At 42.1% G+C, this 19,117-nt stretch overlaps 1 long non-coding RNA gene across 1 annotated transcript in view; it reads left to right on the top strand.

Annotated features, from left to right (window-relative positions):
• LOC114486252 (uncharacterized) overlaps positions 1–18,874 on the top strand; it is a 121,526-nt gene extending 102,652 nt beyond the window's left edge. The window contains exons 2-4 of the long non-coding RNA XR_003679661.1: positions 3,336–3,434; positions 6,377–6,493; positions 18,193–18,874. This is a non-coding gene — a long non-coding RNA (uncharacterized lncRNA). The remainder of the gene's footprint in view (positions 1–3,335; positions 3,435–6,376; positions 6,494–18,192) is intronic.
• Positions 18,875–19,117: the final 243 nt, after the last annotated feature.

Below are 19,117 nucleotides of genomic sequence, written 5' to 3'. Positions count from 1 at the left end.
ATGGCTTCCTGAGTTAGTGGATAGAGATGCGTCTCTAGTGAGCTGTTGCTTTGGAAGAGAAGGTTCACAATGACTTGGTGTGATGATTAAAGAGAGTGATGTTATACAGAGAGGTGGATGGGGGAACCTCTCTCTTCATCCTTCATGTAGGTAAACTGCTTTGAACTGGTCATGGAATGACATGCACTGAAGCAAATGGATTCCACTGGGACTTCCAGAACATGGAGCGAGGGACCTCCTGATCATATAACAGCCCACAACTTGAGGCCAAGGGATAACCTGCTGAGAACGTGATTCCAGCTTTCACAAGGCAATACTAACTGGATATGATCTCTTGGAATGAGTAAATTATTTGTGTGGTTCTTGAGATTATCCTGGAAGGGTGACACCGTTGATGGGAGGTCTTTATGCCTAAGCTAAAGGTGTGGGACAATATAATTTGCATATTAAGAAAGTGTTCTAATTTTGTACCCTCCTAGGTGAAATGATGCTTACAGGTGGCATTATTTGTGAATTATCACGTGAGTAGTGATGGATCTGTTCAATGCCAATAATAAGGGTCTAGCATGGACAGGACTTCCATGAACATTAATAAACCCACAATGATCCTATGAAATGGGGATTGTCTCCATTTTATCAATTGCAAACATAAGGCTGAGAGAAGTAGCTTTCTCGAGCTGTGTTGCCTTCTGACTCAAACTTTAGGGCTCCTTCCACTACGAAGGTGAACAGCACCTCTTGCCTATACACATGGAGCATGATACAATCCCTAGAATAATTTTCTGTGATGACCTCCTTTGCAATTGAATAGGCACTGTGCAAGTACGTACAACTATGTAGTTCTATATTTGCAATCAGAATACTTAACTGAAAAAAAATCCTGTCCATCTGATGAAGAGCAAGTGATTTTTACAGGTAGTTGAAAGTTTTCTAGATTGAATTACTAAATATCAAAAAGAGAGCTCACTGACCCATCTTCAGGCCACACCTACCACGTCTCTAAATGATATGCAGCGTTTTGTTTTAACAGAGGAGAATTCTGTCATGAAGGATGAAGTTCATCATCACTCAATGGTCATGGTAACAGTTAAATATGCCCACTGATCTGAAAAGACCCCTATAAACCCAGAAAGCCCCATAGTGACCCAGGACACATACAAGGAAACCTAAGGTAAAGAGTTGGTATCTGCAAAGGCCAAGAGAACCCTGTCTTACATCTACTCTCTAGGTAGTAGCTTTTATCCACCTCCTGGGTTCTTCTGGGGTTCTTTATTTTCTGGAGTTGTTTGGAAATCTGGAAATTCTTCGGTCATTTTGACCTTTCTCAGAAGAAAACAAGCAAGCTGGCAGGGCGCTGGCTGCTGTTATCTCCAGCCTGTTTCATAATATTGACTTCCTAGAGAGAACATCTCCTCTGACCATAAATTTCACTTGGTTTTGTAGGAATCATGGAATCATGGCAATTATGCTCTTGATTCCTGTATGCAGCGTATCCTCAGGAAGGCCCCTCCATGTCTGTGTAAATAAAACTGCAACGCTGTAATAGCTAAATGTACAATTTTCCTGAAATTTGTGATTAGTCTGAATTTCAGGACCGATTTTCATGTCAGTAATAGCCTTTCCTACCAAGGTAAATTTGGCCGCTAGTTATAATCTTGCTGGTACAAACACTTTGGAGAAGCCTTCACTTTTGTTTCTGTTGTTGATACCAACAACAGAAGTTTCCAGTAAGAACAAAAGGTAAAAACATCAAGTTAAAGAGAGGCCCCTGGGGAGATTGGCTAGCGCAGGGCTGGTGAGCATCTCCTGTAAAGGGACTGAGAGTAGATATTTTAGGCTTTGTGGGCCTCAAGGTCACGGTCACAACCACTTGACTCTGATGCTCTAGCACAAAACAGCCATAGATGATACATAAAGGATGGGCATGGCTGTGTTTTAATAAAACTTTATTTACAAAAGCTCCCCCCATGCAGTCCCCTTTTCCCCTGATTCTCCACTTAAGAATTCTGCATTAGAGTTGGCTGGCTCAGAGGCACAAGGCCTATGACACATCCCTCCCTCCAACTCCAAAACCCTGCCAGGAAATCTGAGAGCAGTTCCCTAAGTCCTCAGTGCTGGAAGCAGGAGGCCACAGTTTGCCAAGCAGCTGACGCTTCGCTTTACCCAGAGCCACAGCCCACAGAGGTCAAGGGCTGCCCGCACTCAACAGGGAGCTCTTCTTCCTGTAACCTTGATTACATCACCCATAGTAAGAGGTTGAGAGCTTTGCTCTGGGGGATAAAACGCAGGTAAAGGCTGAAGGACGCCAGCAGGACTAACCCAGCATAAAGGTATCTAGCCTGAAATATTTTATGTAGTTGTTATCCTAAAAGAAATCCTACTCTTAATCTTCACATCTCATTTGCTCAAAAATACATCTATCTGTTAAAATACGCTATTTTGATGGGGAGGTAATGTACAGCATGGTGGCTATAGTTAATAACACCGTATTGCCTACTTTAAAGTTGCGAAGAGGGTAAATCTTAAAAGCTCTCATCACAGGAAAAGAAATTCTGTATGTATGGTGATGGATGTTAGCTAGATTTACTATGGTGATCATTTTGCAACATATACAAATATCGAATCATAATGTTATACATCTGAAACTAATATAAAATTTGTGGTCAAAAACCTAAATTTCATGTAAGTAACAACATTTCCTACAAAGTAACTTACCGTGCCGGTCAAGAAAATAGAAGAAAAAAGGGGGGGCAAATAAAGAGTACAGGGCCTTAAAATCAATCACTGCTTTTTTTCTCATTTTAAATATAATACATGACATTGGCTGAAATTGGGGAAATATAGAAAAGCAGAATGATTATAATAAAAAATAATAATTTACCTTACAGTGATCCATACTAACATTATATTGATTCCTCCCAGTTTTTTAGCTACATAAATGCATCTTTGTTATTTTGCTTTTTCTACATACATTGATAACATATCTATTGCCTTTTGTTACTGAAAGAATAATGATCTTTCGTCAGGTACATACTTGGCTTTCTTTCTGCATTTACAAAGAAAGGAATTTATTCCAAAATAAGTAGATTTAGAATACTTTCTTGTTTGTTTCCTTATGATTTGTACTTTTTAAAGCATTTTTTAATGCTTTTTTACCTATTGAGGTCTGATGTTTCTCTTCCAACTTCCATGAGCTCTTTAAATAATAAAGATATCACATGTATGTCGTATTTGCTGCCAATGTTTTGCAAAATCTGTTTTTACTTGATCAAAATTGCTTGTTAGTTTTAAAGCTGATTTTAATTTTTATGCCGTCAAAACTTGATTTTTTTCAGGACCTGTTAATTGAATACACATACGGCTCACAGATGATGTTCGACATTGCCCTGCAGCTCTAAGGAACTGGAATATCCTCTGATGCGGCCCCTGTGCAGGTTGGTTCCCCTCCCTTCTTCACCAGGCTGCCATCCCCCTAACATCTGAGCTTCCGCTCAGACACGACCTCCACGAAAGCTGTCCCTGCTCATCAGGCAGGGTCCCAGAGAGTTATCACAGTGGCCAGTGTTTGCCGAAGCATTCCAGCCCACACAGCAAAATCCTTGATTTCAGAAGAGGCGCGCCATGTACCACTTTATCATGGAAACATGTATTATATGAAGACATATATTGATAATTTCCCACATTTTTATTACTAATTCATTCTCTGTCTGTATTGCAATATGCACAAACTTAGTAACATTTTGTAACTTTTTATTTTGATGTAATTCCAAAATTACACAAAAATTGAAAGAGTTGTACGAAATTCTTCTGCATGCCCTTTACACAAATTCGCCAGTTGTTTACGTTTGGACCTATTTACTATGTCTTTCACTGTTTCCCCCCACACACACATACACATTTATTCTTTTTTTTCAGTTGAAGTAGAGTTGATTTTCAATGCTGTACCAATCTCTGCTGTACAGCAAAGTGACTCAATTATACACATATACACATTCTTTTTAAAACTATTCTTTTCCATTATGGTTTTTCCCAGGAGATTGGATATAGTTCCCTGTATACAGTAGGACCTTATTTTTTATCCACTCTATACATAACAGTTTGCATCTACCATCCCCAAACTCCCAGTCCATCCCTCTCCCTCCCCTCCTCCCCCTTGGCAACCACAAGTCTGATCTCTATGTCTACGAGTCTGTTTCTGTTTTGTAGATAGGTTCATTTGTGCCGTATTTTAGATTCCACATATAAGTGATATCATATGGTATTTGTCTTCGCTTTCTGACTTACTTCCCTTAGTATGATCATCTCTAGTTGCATCCATGTTGCTGCAAATGGCCTTATTTCATTTTTTTTAATGGCTGAGTAGTATTCCATTGTATATATGTACCAATTCTTCTTTATCCATTCATCTGTCAATAGACATTTAGGTTGTTTCCCTGTTTTGGCTACTGTGAATAGTACTGCTGTGAACATAGGTGTGCATGTATCTTTTTGAATCATAGTTTTATCTGGGTATATGCCCAGGAGTGGGATTGCTGGATCATACGGCAACGCTATTTTTAGATATATGAGGAACCTCCATACTGTTCTCCACAGTGGCTGCACCAACTTACGTTCCCACCAACAGTGTAGGAAGGTTTCCTTTTCTCCACACTCTCTCCAGCATTTCTTATTTGTAGATTTTTTGACGATGGCCATTCTGACCAGTATGAAGTGGTACCTCATTAGGTGCATATATGTTAACAAGTTTAATACCATCTTTTGTATTGATCCTTTTACCATTATATAGCGTCCTTCTTTATCTTTCTTTATGGTCGTTGTTTTAAAGTCTATTTTGTCTGATATGAGTATTGCAACTCCTGCTTTCTTGTCATTTTTGTTTGCATGAAATATCTGTTTCCATCCCCTCACTTTCAATCTATGTGTGTCCTTCGCCCTAAGGTGCATCTCTTGTAAGCAGCATATTGTAGGCTCTTTTTTGTTTGTTTTTCTCCAGTCTGCCACTCTATGTCTTTTGATTAGAACATTCAGTCCTTGACTTTTAAGGTAATTATTGATGCATATGTATTTATTGTCATGTTAAAACTTGCTTTCCAGTTGATTCTGTTTCCTCTTTGTACCTTCCTCTTTTTTTTTTCTTGTGGTCTGATGATTTCCTTTTATTTTATGCTTGTGTTCTCTTCTTTTTGTTTTTTGTGAATCTACTGTACGTTTTTGATTTGTGTTTACTCTGTTTTTCAAGCATGTTAACGCCTTCCTATATCTGCTTACTTTAGACTGACAGTCATAGGCTTAAACACATTGTAAAACTAAAGAAAAAGAAAATAAATCTGCACTTTCTTACTCCCCTTCCCTGCACTTTATGATTTCGATGTCCTTCTTTGCATCTTCATGCTTATCCCTTTGCGGTTCTTTGTGTTTATCATTGCTTTCACAAACAGGTTTTTTTTTTGTTGTTCTTTTTGATCTGTAGAGTGTCTAAGTGATTTACTTTCCAGTTGGGATTCTCTCCTTCCTATACCGTCTTGCTTCTTTTCTATTTAGAGAAGCGCTTTCAATATTTCTTTTAGGATAGGTTTAGTATTGCTGTGTTCTTTTAGTTTTTGCTTGTCTGAGAAATTCTTTATTTCTCCTCCTATCTTGGAGGGCTTGTGTGGAAGGCTGGGTAGCTAGTGTGGGTTTAATACGTTTCTGGAATGAGGGCCGTTCTGGGTGTGGACGCTTGCCATCTCTCTCCTGAGTGTGCGCTGGCTATTATCCCCCTGATGGAGGGGGTGCATGTGCACGGTCTGTGTGCTCTCCCAGGAGGCGGGGGGCAGCTTTTGGCTTCTGGCAGCGGCCGCTCATGCCTGTCCCTGGGGCTCATGCGGGCGGTTCGGTGCCACCCGAGAGCACGTGGAGAAAGAGGCTCCTGTGGCAGGCTCACCCCTCTCCTCGCGCACCCCTCAACAATGGTCCCTTGCCTCTCTGGTGGGCCCAGGCTTCTTCCCATACCCTCTGGGGTGTGGTACACCACAGCGTTACCCCCTCAGGCTGTCTTCACGCAGCCAGACACAGCCCTCTCCCCGGGGTCTGCCTCCGAAGCCTGAGCCTCAGCACCCAGCCCGCGCCTGCACCAGCAGACAGGCATCTCAGGCTGGGGACTGCCAGGCGGCACTGCCATCTGTGCAGGTTTCCCTCCGCTTTGCCCTCAGCACACCTGTTGCTCTGCTCTCCTCCAAGACTCTGAAGCTCCCCCTCTGTCCCCGCCAGTGAGGGGACTTGCCAGTGTGTGGAAACATTTCCTCTTTCACAGCTCCCTCCCAGAGGTGCAGGTCCCATCACCGTTCCTTTCTCCCTCTCTCTTTATTTTGATTCTTCTTTCTTTTGCTCTACCCAGTTACCTGGAGATTTTCTTGAACTTTTGGAAGTCTGAGATCTTCTGCCAGCATCCAGGAGATGTTCTGTGAGAGTCGTTCCACCTGTAGATGCAGTTTTGATGTACTTGTGGGAGAAGGTGAGCTTCACGTCCTACTCCTCTGCCGTCTTAATCTGAGCTCTTCCACGTTTATTTTTTTTAATCTCTAGGTAGTATTTTTTTAATTTTTATTTTATATTGGAGTATAATTGTTTTACAATGTTGTGGTAGTTTCAGGTATACAGCACAGTGATTCAGTTATACATGTACACGCATCTCTTCTTTTTCAGATTCTCTTCCCATATAGGTTATTACAAAACACTGAATTTAGTTCTTTGCCCTATGCAGTAGGTCATTTGTATAGTTTTCTGGTTTTTTTTTTTTCAGATTTCAAATATAAGTGATATCATATGATATTTGTTTCCTCTGACACATTTATTTTTATTTATGTATATGTGTATTGTTTCTGTCCAAATTATCTGAGACCAGCCTGGAGCCATCATGCCACTGGCTCCTTAATACCTTAGTGAGAACTTGTTATGAAAAGGGCATTCTCCTAAACAGCCACAGTATCAGGATCAAATTCAGGAAACTTAATGTTGACGAACGCTTTTTAAACTGACAGATCTTATTCACATTTTGACAAATGCCACAATGATTTCCTTTGGAGCTATTTTCCTGGTCCAGGATCTAACCAAGAACCTCCTCTCTTCTGGAAGATGCTGCAGCCTTTCTGTATCTCTGGTGACATTACACTTTCTGAAGAGAATAGCACGATTGTTTCATAGAATGTTTATTTCATAGAATGGGCCAGTCCATCGTTTCTTCCTGGCAGATCCCTGTGTGCTTTGTCAGGGATGTCACCGGAGTTGTGCTGTGTCCTTCTGGGGGGGCGCATCATGCCAGGTGCCCCTCACATCAGGTTGTTCTGTGATGGGGGCTATTCACACTGATCGCTTAGTTAGACTGCGTTATGCCAAGTTTCTGCACTGTGAATGTCTACCAATGGGATGAGTAGGTCCTTTATGAGGAGATGCTTAGAGACTACCTAACTCTCCTGTTCATCGTGCAACTTTCTCCCACTAGTTTCTGTATCCACGATGCTTCCCGTCTGACTCAGCTATTACCATGCTGTGTGCAAAGTGGTGACTTTTACCTCTATCAGTCCTCTGAAATTTAGGAGTTGGCTTCTGCCGTAAGGAGGACCATTCTCGCCTTCCTTCTTGTTTTGTGTGTGCATATGCATATGGTTAAAAATATGAAATATATGCAGCCCCTCTTCCTGGGGTTTGGTTAATACTCTCAAGAAGTGATATAACATTATGTTTCTCCTTTTTAACAATGAGGAGGCTGAGATGCTGATAACTGCTTATAGTGGCACATTTTATAAGTAGTAGAGCTAGGATTCAAACCTGGAGGGTCTAGTCCCAGAACCCAAGCCAGTCAATTCTCTACTAGTTGGGATTTTGAGGATTGTAAGTGACAGAAATTCATCTCAAACCAGCTTAGGTGGAAAAGAGAATCCATCAGAGAGACACCAAGGATCTCATCAATCCAGGTAGGTGCTGAAGCACTCAAATGTGTGAAGGCCATGATGCCACCAGGTTCAGCAACAATGACTCAGGGATGCAGATAACAGTGAGCCTCTCTTGTTTCCCCTTCTCTCTGTATGTGGTATCTTTCCCTTCCCTGTACTCCAGATTAGGGCAAGTCCTGGGTGGTATGGCCACCAACATCTCAATTCGTCATTCCCACAGCCCAGATATCTGCAGTAGGCCCTACTGCTTACCCCAGTTTCAGATTTGAAAATTTTAGGGAAGACTCTAAAGGAATCATTTAGTAAATGGTCGAGCTTGGAACAGGTTTTTACTTTTTGCCCATTCAACTGTGGTTAAGGTACCAGGTCGGATAAGAAATGTCTGCTCCCACAATGCAATTTGATGTCAATGGAGGAAATTGGCTGGAATACAGGACAAAACTTGATTTCTGTCCAGACCTGGGTGGGAGGTCTGCAGAGAAAACAAGACAATCTCCCTTTGTGCATAGAAACAGCAAAGGAAATGCTGACCATTCTTATGTGTGGGGTGTTTGTAAATTAGTCGATCATAAGTAGGAGAATTCGTTCATACATATATATTTTTACGGTTTTACAGGACACAGGTGAGTAATGAAGTGAAAACTCAACTATAAAAAGAAGTATAACAAATTTCAGTCACATTAAATGCCGCATATTATAGGGTGTTATTTTAATTCTTTCAGTGATTCCATAGCTTTTAAAATTGTTGAATTAAATAATAGGAACTAAATCAACCCAAAAAGGTATCACAGTTTTTATGGAGTTTTATGATAATATTTTCATTTAAGAATTTTGAACGCTAAATTATTTAAAGAGTTTCCATGCAAGGAAATGTATTTTAACGGCTTGTTAAATAAAACCCATTATATTTATAAGTAGCATAGTGAAAAACCACACTATAATTTGGTGTATTTAAATGTATTTTAAAAGTGCTCTGATACCTGTCAGACATAATTTTCAAATTAGGAAAACTAATTCCTTCTGTAGAATTACCATGATTTTTGAATCAGCACATGGGAAGATATTGTCTGATGAAATGTTTTCCTCTATTTTTTTAGCCCAAAGGCTAAAAAAATTAAAATTTTTCACATTTGTCATAAATTTAGTCAATCCCCCCCAAAGACACTAAAGTATAACCTTAAATAGAAATTATGATACCTATGTTTAGAAATATTGGGACTGTGTTAATATTAATGAACATACAGGCAGATAGATCATGGCATAAAGAGTCATTGTAAGATGATGTATTGAATTATTTTCTGGTGTCTCATCCATCACTGCTTTGTCTCGGGCTGAGAGTCTGGGACACTCCGCTTCGGTGCCTGAGGGAGAGGATGTCACAGGTAAACTAGAGACACCGAAGCTTTTGAGATCTGAGAGCAGAGATCCCAGGGCCCTCCCTCTGTCTGGGTTCTGGGTGGGTGCACCAGCCTTGCAGAGCTTGCTGCCACCTGAGACATGGGTACAAAGACACTTCACAGGCCCAAGTGGAAAGGGAGCAATTGGAGCTGAAGGAATTTGCCTTAGGTTTGCACCCTTGCAAGTTTACTCTGCACAATAAGAGGTTGTAGACATGTCGTTACAGCAGTGAGGAACTGACAAAACCAAACAAACAATCTGTGAAACAGGGAGGCTTGGGTAAATGATCCCCATTACTTGGGTAACGAAAGCATCCCGGTGGTATCAAAACCACCCGCAGTCCTAAAGATGTCATCATCATCTTCATAAATACTCTACTAATCTTTTCTCTACACATAATTTTAATCGGGATTTTCCTCTCACCCTGGGCCTAGCGTAAAGCTGGGGAAATGGGGAGGGGAGTGATACTCAATGGCCCACGTCTTACAAAGCTACAGATCACTGCACCCATGTCTTTTGACAAAATGGCCCTGACCCAGTCAACCTCAGCCAGGGGCCCTAGGAACTCACACCCGCATGCCCATTCTAGCCAGTCGGGAGGGGCCTTCCAGAGCTAGCTCTGTGGCTGTCAGGACTGGCCCACAAGGAGGGGACCCCAAACGCTGGAGGTGACGGGGCTTGGGGGTCCTTTTCCCACACACTCTCCCTCTACTTAAAAGCAGGTGAGTCAGGCTCCTGAAAAGCATGAGGAAGCCTGTGTCCTCTGCCTCCCACCCCTGGAGGGTGAGGGCAGTGGAGCAGAAGAGTGGCCAAGACCCCACCCTCATCCCTCAGGCCTGAAGGTGGTAGTGGGAGAGGGCTGAGATTTAAATCAGGTGAGCTGAGTACTAGGGAAGGAGGACACGAATGGCCGTTTCTTTGAATGCAGCCTGATTTTCAATTCTAGATTTGCAGACATTTTTGCTGTGTTTACATTCATTAACTTGTTCCGGATAGGCACAGGGGTTCTTCTCTAGCTCACCCAAACATCCACACAGCTTTAAGGACCTTATCCTAAGCATCCATGTTATTCTTTAGCCTCCAGACACTTCTTTCTATTACTTTTTCAATATTTTGCCTCTCCTTCATTATCGCCGTCCTGGTCGCCTGGATGTGTGTTAAACTCCTGATTTATAGCCAATGTGTCTGTCTTTTCTCTCATTTTCTTCAACTTTTTCTTTCTTTTTCATTTTGTTAAGTTTTTAAAATATTATTCTACCAATAATCAACCAACTGAGACTTCAAAGACAGTCACCGACTGTTCGGTGTATACATTTATTTTTACTCTACTTTTTATCATTTCTAAGACCCTTTTCTTACTCTCTCTGTTCTCCGTCAAAGCCGCTGATCTTGTTCAGAACATACATCTCCCTCAGCCTCCCTAGAGCACTCTCCTCTGCTTCCTGAGGCACGTCTGTTTCTTCTGGGGTGAGCATTCCACTGGGTCACCCTAGTCTCCTCTCCTGTGGTCGTTTACAGCAACCCAAACAGAACGGACTCCAGAGTCTCGTCCCTTCCTGATGCTTAGCTGAGCTGCAGGCCCATGGCTCTAACTGCTCGGTAAGCAGTTCTGCTGTTGGCCTCGTGTCCACGTACAGTCACCGGCCCTACCTTTGGCCTTCAGTGGTGATGACCCTTTGGAGCAGAAGAGGCCCTTGTGTAGCATTGTTTCATTTACAGTTTACAGATGGTAAAACAAAGGCCCGGGGAGGGGATGTGACTTGACTAATGACATGCAAAATGCTGGCGCTTGACTAAAAATCTGATAGACATCAGTGCTCTTTCCAAATATACCATTCTGCTTTTCTCCGTTAATTTGTAAAATCACAATAAAATGTATCTGTTTCCTAATAACAAATTGCTACCGCAGACAGCAAAGAACAGCTCTGAAGCATGTTTGCATCTCTTACCGAAGCTCATAGATGTCATGTGGCTTCACTCCACAATTCAGCATCTTCTCCTTTTCCTCCAGTGGGTATCTCCTGGAGTCTCCCCGCCTTCGTCACCTCGGGGCACGTGATGCCCCATGAGAGCCGTCCAGGCCCTGACCCTTGGTGGTCAAGTGCCCCGGATCCCCCAGCACCTTCTGTTGTATCTCTTCAGCCCAGGAGAAGGTTCTGGAAGACTGTCACTGCCTAGCCTATGTGTCAGCTCCTTCTGATGCAGACTCATGCTCACCAGTCAGAGGGACCTGGAAGCCATTCACAGCCCACTTAGCAGGATATGAGAGTTGAGATGCAGAGAGAGGCTCCAGGGTGAGGTGAAGTGCTGTCCTTTCAAGGCAGTGCAGCCGATAGTCTCAGGCTTGGTCACCTTCTAAGAAACCATGCACCATCCCACAGCCCTCCCATAGCCAAGGGCACAAATTCTTCTTTCTGCTAGATTCTGCCCATCTGGGAACATGCTCAAACCTGTCACCGGTGTAAGGAAAACTGCCTTGGCACCATATCCAGCTGACACCCTGCAGCTCTTTGCCTCTGCTAAATAAACTTCTTAACAGAGCTGTCTACACTTTCCCACTCCACACCTTCCTGTGATGTGCTGTTCTCTCACAGCCACCAGTGTGACCTTCTTAATGGCTCCTGTTACCTGTTCCAGAGCTGCCAATGTCATTACGTCACTCTTAGGTTAGTCTTGAAACTCAGTTCCTCAAAGGTGCCATGTTCCTCCCCCAAACCCAGGCCCTCTGTTCTTGTGCTTGTCTAGTAGGACTCCGGTAGGAGTGGTGGGACAGTCAGTGTCCTGGAAAAGCAGCTCCAAAAATAACACTAAGCTCTTCAAAGTCGGCCTCTAAGACCAGTGCCAGCAACACAAACTTCCGCATGTTTAGCTCTTATCACTTCCAAAACTCACCAAGCATATATATTTATTTTCAATCTCACTGCAACTCTGAGAAGTAGGTAGGGTCTTATTCCCATATTAAGTGGAGAAAACAGAGGGGTGGGGAGGTTCGGAGAGCCCAAGTCACCCAAAATCCCATCACACTTACATCTCTGATAGAGATTCCTCAATACTTGCCTACGACATGGCAGGGACCTCTAAGTAGAATTGATGGATAAAAAGATATGGGGATCTTGCTTAAAACAATCTAATCCTCCAAGAAATTTATGAAATGATCTCCTCTCACCCAACTCTTCCATCCTTCATTTCCCAGATTTATTTGCTTTCTATTATCTGCATGGGAAGGATAGAAATGTATCCTCTGTCAGCCTTTGGATCTCACTGTCTACACCCTTCTTACTCTGCCAGCTGGGTTTCCCTCCAAAAGACTGTGCTCAGGACCACTTCAGTTCCTTCCTTCAGAATACCCACCCTATCCCTAAACATAAGTTCAAGTATTTCCCATTTTGAGACGCATCTTAATCTTTTTCATAAGGCTTCCTTGAATACCCCAGCCTCAACCGATAGCTCTTTCTCACAAAAGCCCATGTTAATGCATGGGCTTTCATAATAGGAAGAGTAAATTCAAATGCCTCCACCAGGGACTGGGTCCTTGACGTAAACATGAAAAGCGGCCAGCGAACATCAGCAGGAATTCTTGCTCCTTTTGAAAAGCAACTCCCGGCATACATTTGGAAACACAGGCTGACCAGGCAAAATGCACATTTGATGTGGATGCCATCTCGTTCCTGCGCCCTGAGTGCCCTTCTATTAGATGTGCTCTTCCACCTTCATTTGTTCTGTCCCCTTTCATGAACAGACTTGCTAAGTAATGAAACGTAGACATGATGTTGGAAAGGGAAATTCACAATGACATCAAAAGGAATTTAACTAGGGGGAGAAATGTGATCAGAGCTATACTTGATGGAGTTGAATAAAGTGTCAGAGTTAACCATCTGTGAGACAAGAGACAGGTCAAAGGAGAGAACTATCGGTTGGGCAACCATCCAGGTGGGGCAGTGGAGACTCAAGTCAGGCTGGCTGTAATGGGTGTAGTGAAGGGAGGAGAAAAGTTCAAGGGCATTCTGTATGAACATTGTAAATTATCTTCACTGGCGATTTCAGGTGCTTAAAATAATTCACCGGCATCCGCCTCCCAAAGTTATCCTCTCAGGGGGTAGAAGACCCCCACTCCCTCTGAGACCCTCATTCCCCGTGAGGCAAGCCCAGTCCCTGGTTCTGGAAGAGCCCTCCTCAGACAGAGGTGACAACAAGCACAGCATGCTCTCACCCTGTTCTCAACATCAAAGTCCAAACTACACTCTGTCCTTTCAGAACCGGAATCCCCAAACGCCTGCATGTCCTTGCCTGTCGTAACGTCCTGCTGTGCCCCCTTTTCTGAAAACTCTGTCAGCTGTCTGATGCCGGCTGGATCTCATTCTCACCTCATAGCCCTCCTCCAGCCTTTTCTCACACCTGAAAGGAGGTTCTCCCTTGAGGACACTGATGCGTCTGCAGCCCCTCAGAAGAAGCTTCCCCTCTCATCCCACATATCTCCGGGTCAGAAAGTGGGCTGGGGTTCAGACTTCACCTCACGCTCTTAAAATAAAAATTCTTGAGATGAATGTCTCTCAACTATACTACCCCCCTCCCCCTCACAGCCCAGCCCTTGAAACCCTCTCACTGCTTGTCTCACAGAAAGTCACTCCCCTGCTCTCTTAATGACACTGGCTCTGGTACAAGTCCCACCGTCATTCTGGGAGCCTCCAGCACATGTATGGATGACCTATTCAAGACCTTGGCCTCTCAGATCCTGAGATCTTCACCTCCAAGAACCTTCTCATCAAGTCTTCCTCAATTGCCTGTTTCCAAGGTCATCCTAGATTTTGTCACCACCTACAGCTGCTTCACATCTGGTACCTAGGAGGAAGGTCTGCTGCTTGTCTATGATAACCTCACCTTCTTCCATGTGTCTACTCTCCTTCTGAGTATTCCTCTTTAGTTTTTACCATCCATAAACCCTCTTCTTCAATTCTCTCATTTTTGTAGTTTATTTTTTATCTTACATATAGTAAAATTCACTCTTTCTGGTGCACAGTCTGCTGTACAATGAATTTTGACCATTGCATAGACACGTGTAAACATCACTACAGTCAAGATGCAGAACAGGTTCATCATCCCTAAAAGGTCCCTGAGGCTGCCCTTTGTACTAAATCTCTCCCTTAGCCCCAACTGCAGATCTGATCTGTTCTGTGCCCCTGTTTGACTTCTCTAGAATGGAAATCTAATCAGGATGTCAGTGATCTTAATCCATGACAGAAATCACACTCACCCAGTTATTCAAGGGAGACATTTAAGAATCATCCTAAACAATTCCTTCTTCAGACCCTACATCTAATCAATTATTGTGTCTTAGTATTTCTGGAATTCCTTCTCCCTTTCAATGAGCTAGGAGAAGTAAGAAAAAATAAGGGGTTTCACACATAGGCAGCATGGTTTTGATATTGATGGTCATTATTCTTCAGTTTTACTTGAGGCTGAACACAGATTTTATCATTGATGTTAGGAGAAAGTTGAGAAGGTTTAGGACAGAAAACTCCTAAGCTTTTTGGGCTGTAGCCTTCTTTTGGAAAAGAGAATATTGCTATAGTATTTATATGTGATACATTTTACTGGATTAATTCCTCATCAGGAGACTGTTATAACTTTCACAATGTGTAACTATCCTATATAAATAAATATTGGAGCAAACTATATGCTTTATTCTTCCACATGTTTTGTGGAATATTTTCTAGTGTGAATCTTACTATGAATAAGATGCCTCTTCTGTCTTCTCAGGAACTTCAGATTATCCACGATCTCTCTTTTTTTAATAGAATTCTATTATATTCTTCTTATCCCATGATCTCTTACTGCTTGTCCATCTACCTTTTCACTCCCAACAGGTCATTTCTTACAGCTTGTAAGTAAGCTCAAATTTCCTCCCAATTATAAAGCAAAACACTTCCCCACCACCCCGCCCCAAAGCCTCCCCATGTCTCTTCTCCCTCGTACTTGTACCTCTGCGAGGTCTGTTTCTAGTCTGACTCGGGCTCCTCATCTTCCGCTCCCTCTCTCTTCTGCATCCCAATTCTTCTCAGTTATCAGCATTACTCCACAGGACTGATTCTCTCAAAGGCAGGAGTTCTTGATCTTAGGTCCACAGACCTTCGGAATCCACGGAAATAATCTGAGGGGGTCCATGATTGGTGGAGAAAAGTATATCTTTATTTTCATTAACCTCCTACTGAAACATAACACATCTTTACGTTGTGAATATAGGTAACAAACACAAAGGTATTTGCATCATTTGTGTTTTCGCCACAAGTATAGGTCAGAGATGTATTTATATCGCACTATAGTTGTTGCAAAAGTCTCAGAATATCACTTTATCATTACTTTCACATGAAGGTATTTAAAATGTTGATAGTACAAGTGTTGCTATCAAAGATCAATTAGAAATATTTTTACAACTGAAATTCAATTTCAATATGATTGTTTTATTTTGTAATGTTCTGCACTTTATTTTAGTCATTTAGAAGCATTATTCTGAGAAGAGGTCTGTCGAGTTAGCATACTGTTGAAGTTTGGTGACACAGACATGCACCAAGTTTAAGACTCCCAGCTCCAGGACAACAGTAAACTCTGTAATAATAATTTTACAAACATCAATTTAACTTTTGTCAATCTTTATCATCCTTGACCCACGGGCACACCTCTTTCTTCAAATACCAGCTTCCCTTTCCCTGACCCCTACTTTCTTGTTTCCTTCTCCCATCCACTTTTCTGGCTGACATTTTCCATGTCTGTTGAAAGCTCAAGCTATTTCATATGCCAACCAAATGTCGGTATCCTCCTGAGCCTTTCTCCCCTTTTTTATTCAGTCCTTCTAACCATCATGTCTTATCCCACAGCTTTAATTACTCCCGATGAAGAGACAGGTCACAAAGTTACGTTTTAATTCAGACCACTGCCTTAGATGATCCAAAATCACCTGCACTCAACATATCAAAAACTGGGTTCAAAATCTTGCTCTGACACACCCTCTCTGCAATACAACTAACAGTGATATAGAAACCATCCTGTTCATGATTTCCCTGAAGGCAAGTCCACTCATCCAACCAGGAAAACTTTCACACTTTCCTCCTCTCACCGAACATCAAATCTGTTCTCAAATCCTCAAGATTCTCCTCCTAGGTCTCTTCTAAATGTGTCTACATCCTTCACTCTAAAGCCCCACCCCCAGTCTCCCTACCAAGGCTGCATTCCCTCCATCTAATTTCTTTGTGGCTGTAGTTAACTTTTAATACAAATCATCGTATGATAGTGTTCTTGGGAAAGCATATCGAGCGCTTTTCACAGCACTCAGGACAGAGAAGACACATCTTCAAATGTCCCACAAGACCCCTCAACCCTTCTGTTCTGGGGGCTGGCCACGTAGCTCACCATTGTTGTGGGCCCCCTGCTTCCTCCCCACCCCAGGTCAATGTAGGTTCTTTCCTTCTTAGACACCACTCTCTCCAATCTACTCCCCATCCTACCATCAACCAATTAATTCAATCTAATCAGTGTTGGAGTGCCTTTTTTTTAATACGAAAAAAAAAAATCTAATAAAATCTAATATCACTCCTTCAGGGAAGAATTCCCTGCTGGTATCTCTGGGTTAGGGTTTTCTACTCACCCTTTATACCGCCATAGCACATTGTACATTTATAGCACGTTGGAATCTTGTGTTATTTAGGACAGTTGCAGTTTTATATTTATTTATATGTACTGTGTAATTATTTATTTAAGCCTCCCTGCCTCCAACAGAGGGAGGCCAGTAATCTCTACAGAAATTGAAGAGATCAATCCATCCCTTTGAGCTGGATCCAGAAGGCCAGAGTCCAATTCACTGGGTCATTATTTCAGTAAATATCTAGTCAACCTACAGGTGCAAACATCTAATCTTGATTTAAATATAAAATAAGAAGGTGGTTGCTAAGGAACAGAAGCTTTCCAGCTTTGCTCTTTCATCCCCTAGGCTCTGGCACCAATTATTTCTGCGATGATCATTCCTTTCTTGGAAAATCCATCTTTAGACTTGCGTTTTGCGACTTCGTGAGCGTGATGAAAAGTTCCATCACAAACAGTGCCCTGGAGGAGCTGATGCGTTTGTGATTTTCCTTAGGTAAATGGTTCAGGCAGCCAATTTGACTGTTTAATGTGTGATGCATGCATAGCTTGCTCCTGATCTCAGGGCTCTGAGAAAAAATGAGTAGAGTAGGTTATCTTCAAAGGTGTTATCAGGGTTTTAGAGAGAAGGAAACAATAGACATGCCAAGTAAAGCTGTGATGTGAAAATTACTGTAATTATCAGGGATAAATACATTTGAATTGGCACATCGTCAAGGATAGCTCACGCTTGGCCCCGTCTTCTCTCTTGCTTTCACCTTCTGTGTTCAGTTTTAGGACCTCTGGAAGCACAGCATGGGCATGGTCCAAGGCAGGATTTTTGTTGTTGTTATTGGTTTTTTGGGGAGTAGAAGGCATGACATGAATTATTAGACATACTCTTACAACTCTGAATCAATTAAGAGAGGACACTTTTAAAATCACAGCTAAATGGAATCCTAGTGACTTTGTAGGTGCTAGTGAAAAATAATAGATCTCTGGGCTTTATACAGGTCTCCATATAACCTTTTGCTTATCTTGTTCTCTTAGAAATACCACTTTCCTATCCTCCCACCTGAGGTCCAAGAACCGGCTGCCCTCCACTGCAATTCTTGCCTTGATTCTCCTCTGCCTCAGAGAACAGGTCCTTCTCTGAATGCGCTAAACATGCCATTTCCTCACCTTCTGTCTCATCAAACTGCTTGTCTCTGACTGGCCCATTCTTCTTATTTCCCTCCTTTCAACTGCACAGGCTATGACTGGAAACTCCACGTCCTTTGTGTGAGCGGTTCAAAGAGCACCCCACGAAGAGGCCACCAGGAGGCATCTGAAAGGAAGAAGACACAGAAAGGGAAGGAAGAAAGTGCTGAAGAGAGGCCCAGACTTGCAGATCATGTCTGCAGGTCGCAGGAGTGCTGGGGAGAAATAATCACATTGTCAGGATCAAATCATAGGATGTTTGCAAAGTACCTGCTATGTGGTTCTCAACAAATGGTGGCCATTATTACTTTTATTTTAGTGAATGTATAAGGCTAAGGATGTGGCTTTGGCCATAGGTAACCCAAAGATCATCACAACGAACCATGTTGTAGAAAGGCAAGCATAATACAGTCACGTGAAAAGAAAATGTAAACAAGTCAGTTGGCTCCTTCTCATGGAAGGACTCATCTCCTCCACCCAGAAATGGAAAACCTATTGCTGGATTTTCCAGTGTTTAATTATTAAAAACAACTCTTTGATATGGTTCTGTATGTGTTTAAAGATTTCTTCCTATTTACTTAGGTGAGATACCAAAAAGTGGATTCACTAAACCTAAAGAATATAATTTTTAAGATGTCTGCCTCATATTCTGCCAGTGTGTTTCTCAGATTATAACAGGCCCTGTTCATTAATATCAACATTGGATCAGCTAGTCTTTTCTGATGTGCTAAGAAAAGAATCCCATTCTTAATTTACATTTAACATTTCTAATTAATTTAATTTTTAATGTGTACTTCTAGCAATGTTAGAGTTTAATTTCTAGTGAACTTCATTTTTAATTCCCAGTGACTTTTAACTTATTCATATATATTTTTTAGCCATTTGTATTTATTCTTTTATGCCTCCATTCTGGTCGGGGCAGGGGAGATATTCCTGATCTTATACATTTTAGACCTCTTTATGTATTATGTGTGCCT

Source organism: Physeter macrocephalus, chromosome 5 (genome assembly GCF_002837175.3).
Source record: "Physeter macrocephalus isolate SW-GA chromosome 5, ASM283717v5, whole genome shotgun sequence".
NCBI classification, from domain to species: Eukaryota; Metazoa; Chordata; class Mammalia; order Artiodactyla; family Physeteridae; genus Physeter; species Physeter macrocephalus.
The sequence above is the reverse complement of the archived record's forward strand: the minus strand, read 5'-3'. Positions and strand labels throughout refer to the sequence as shown.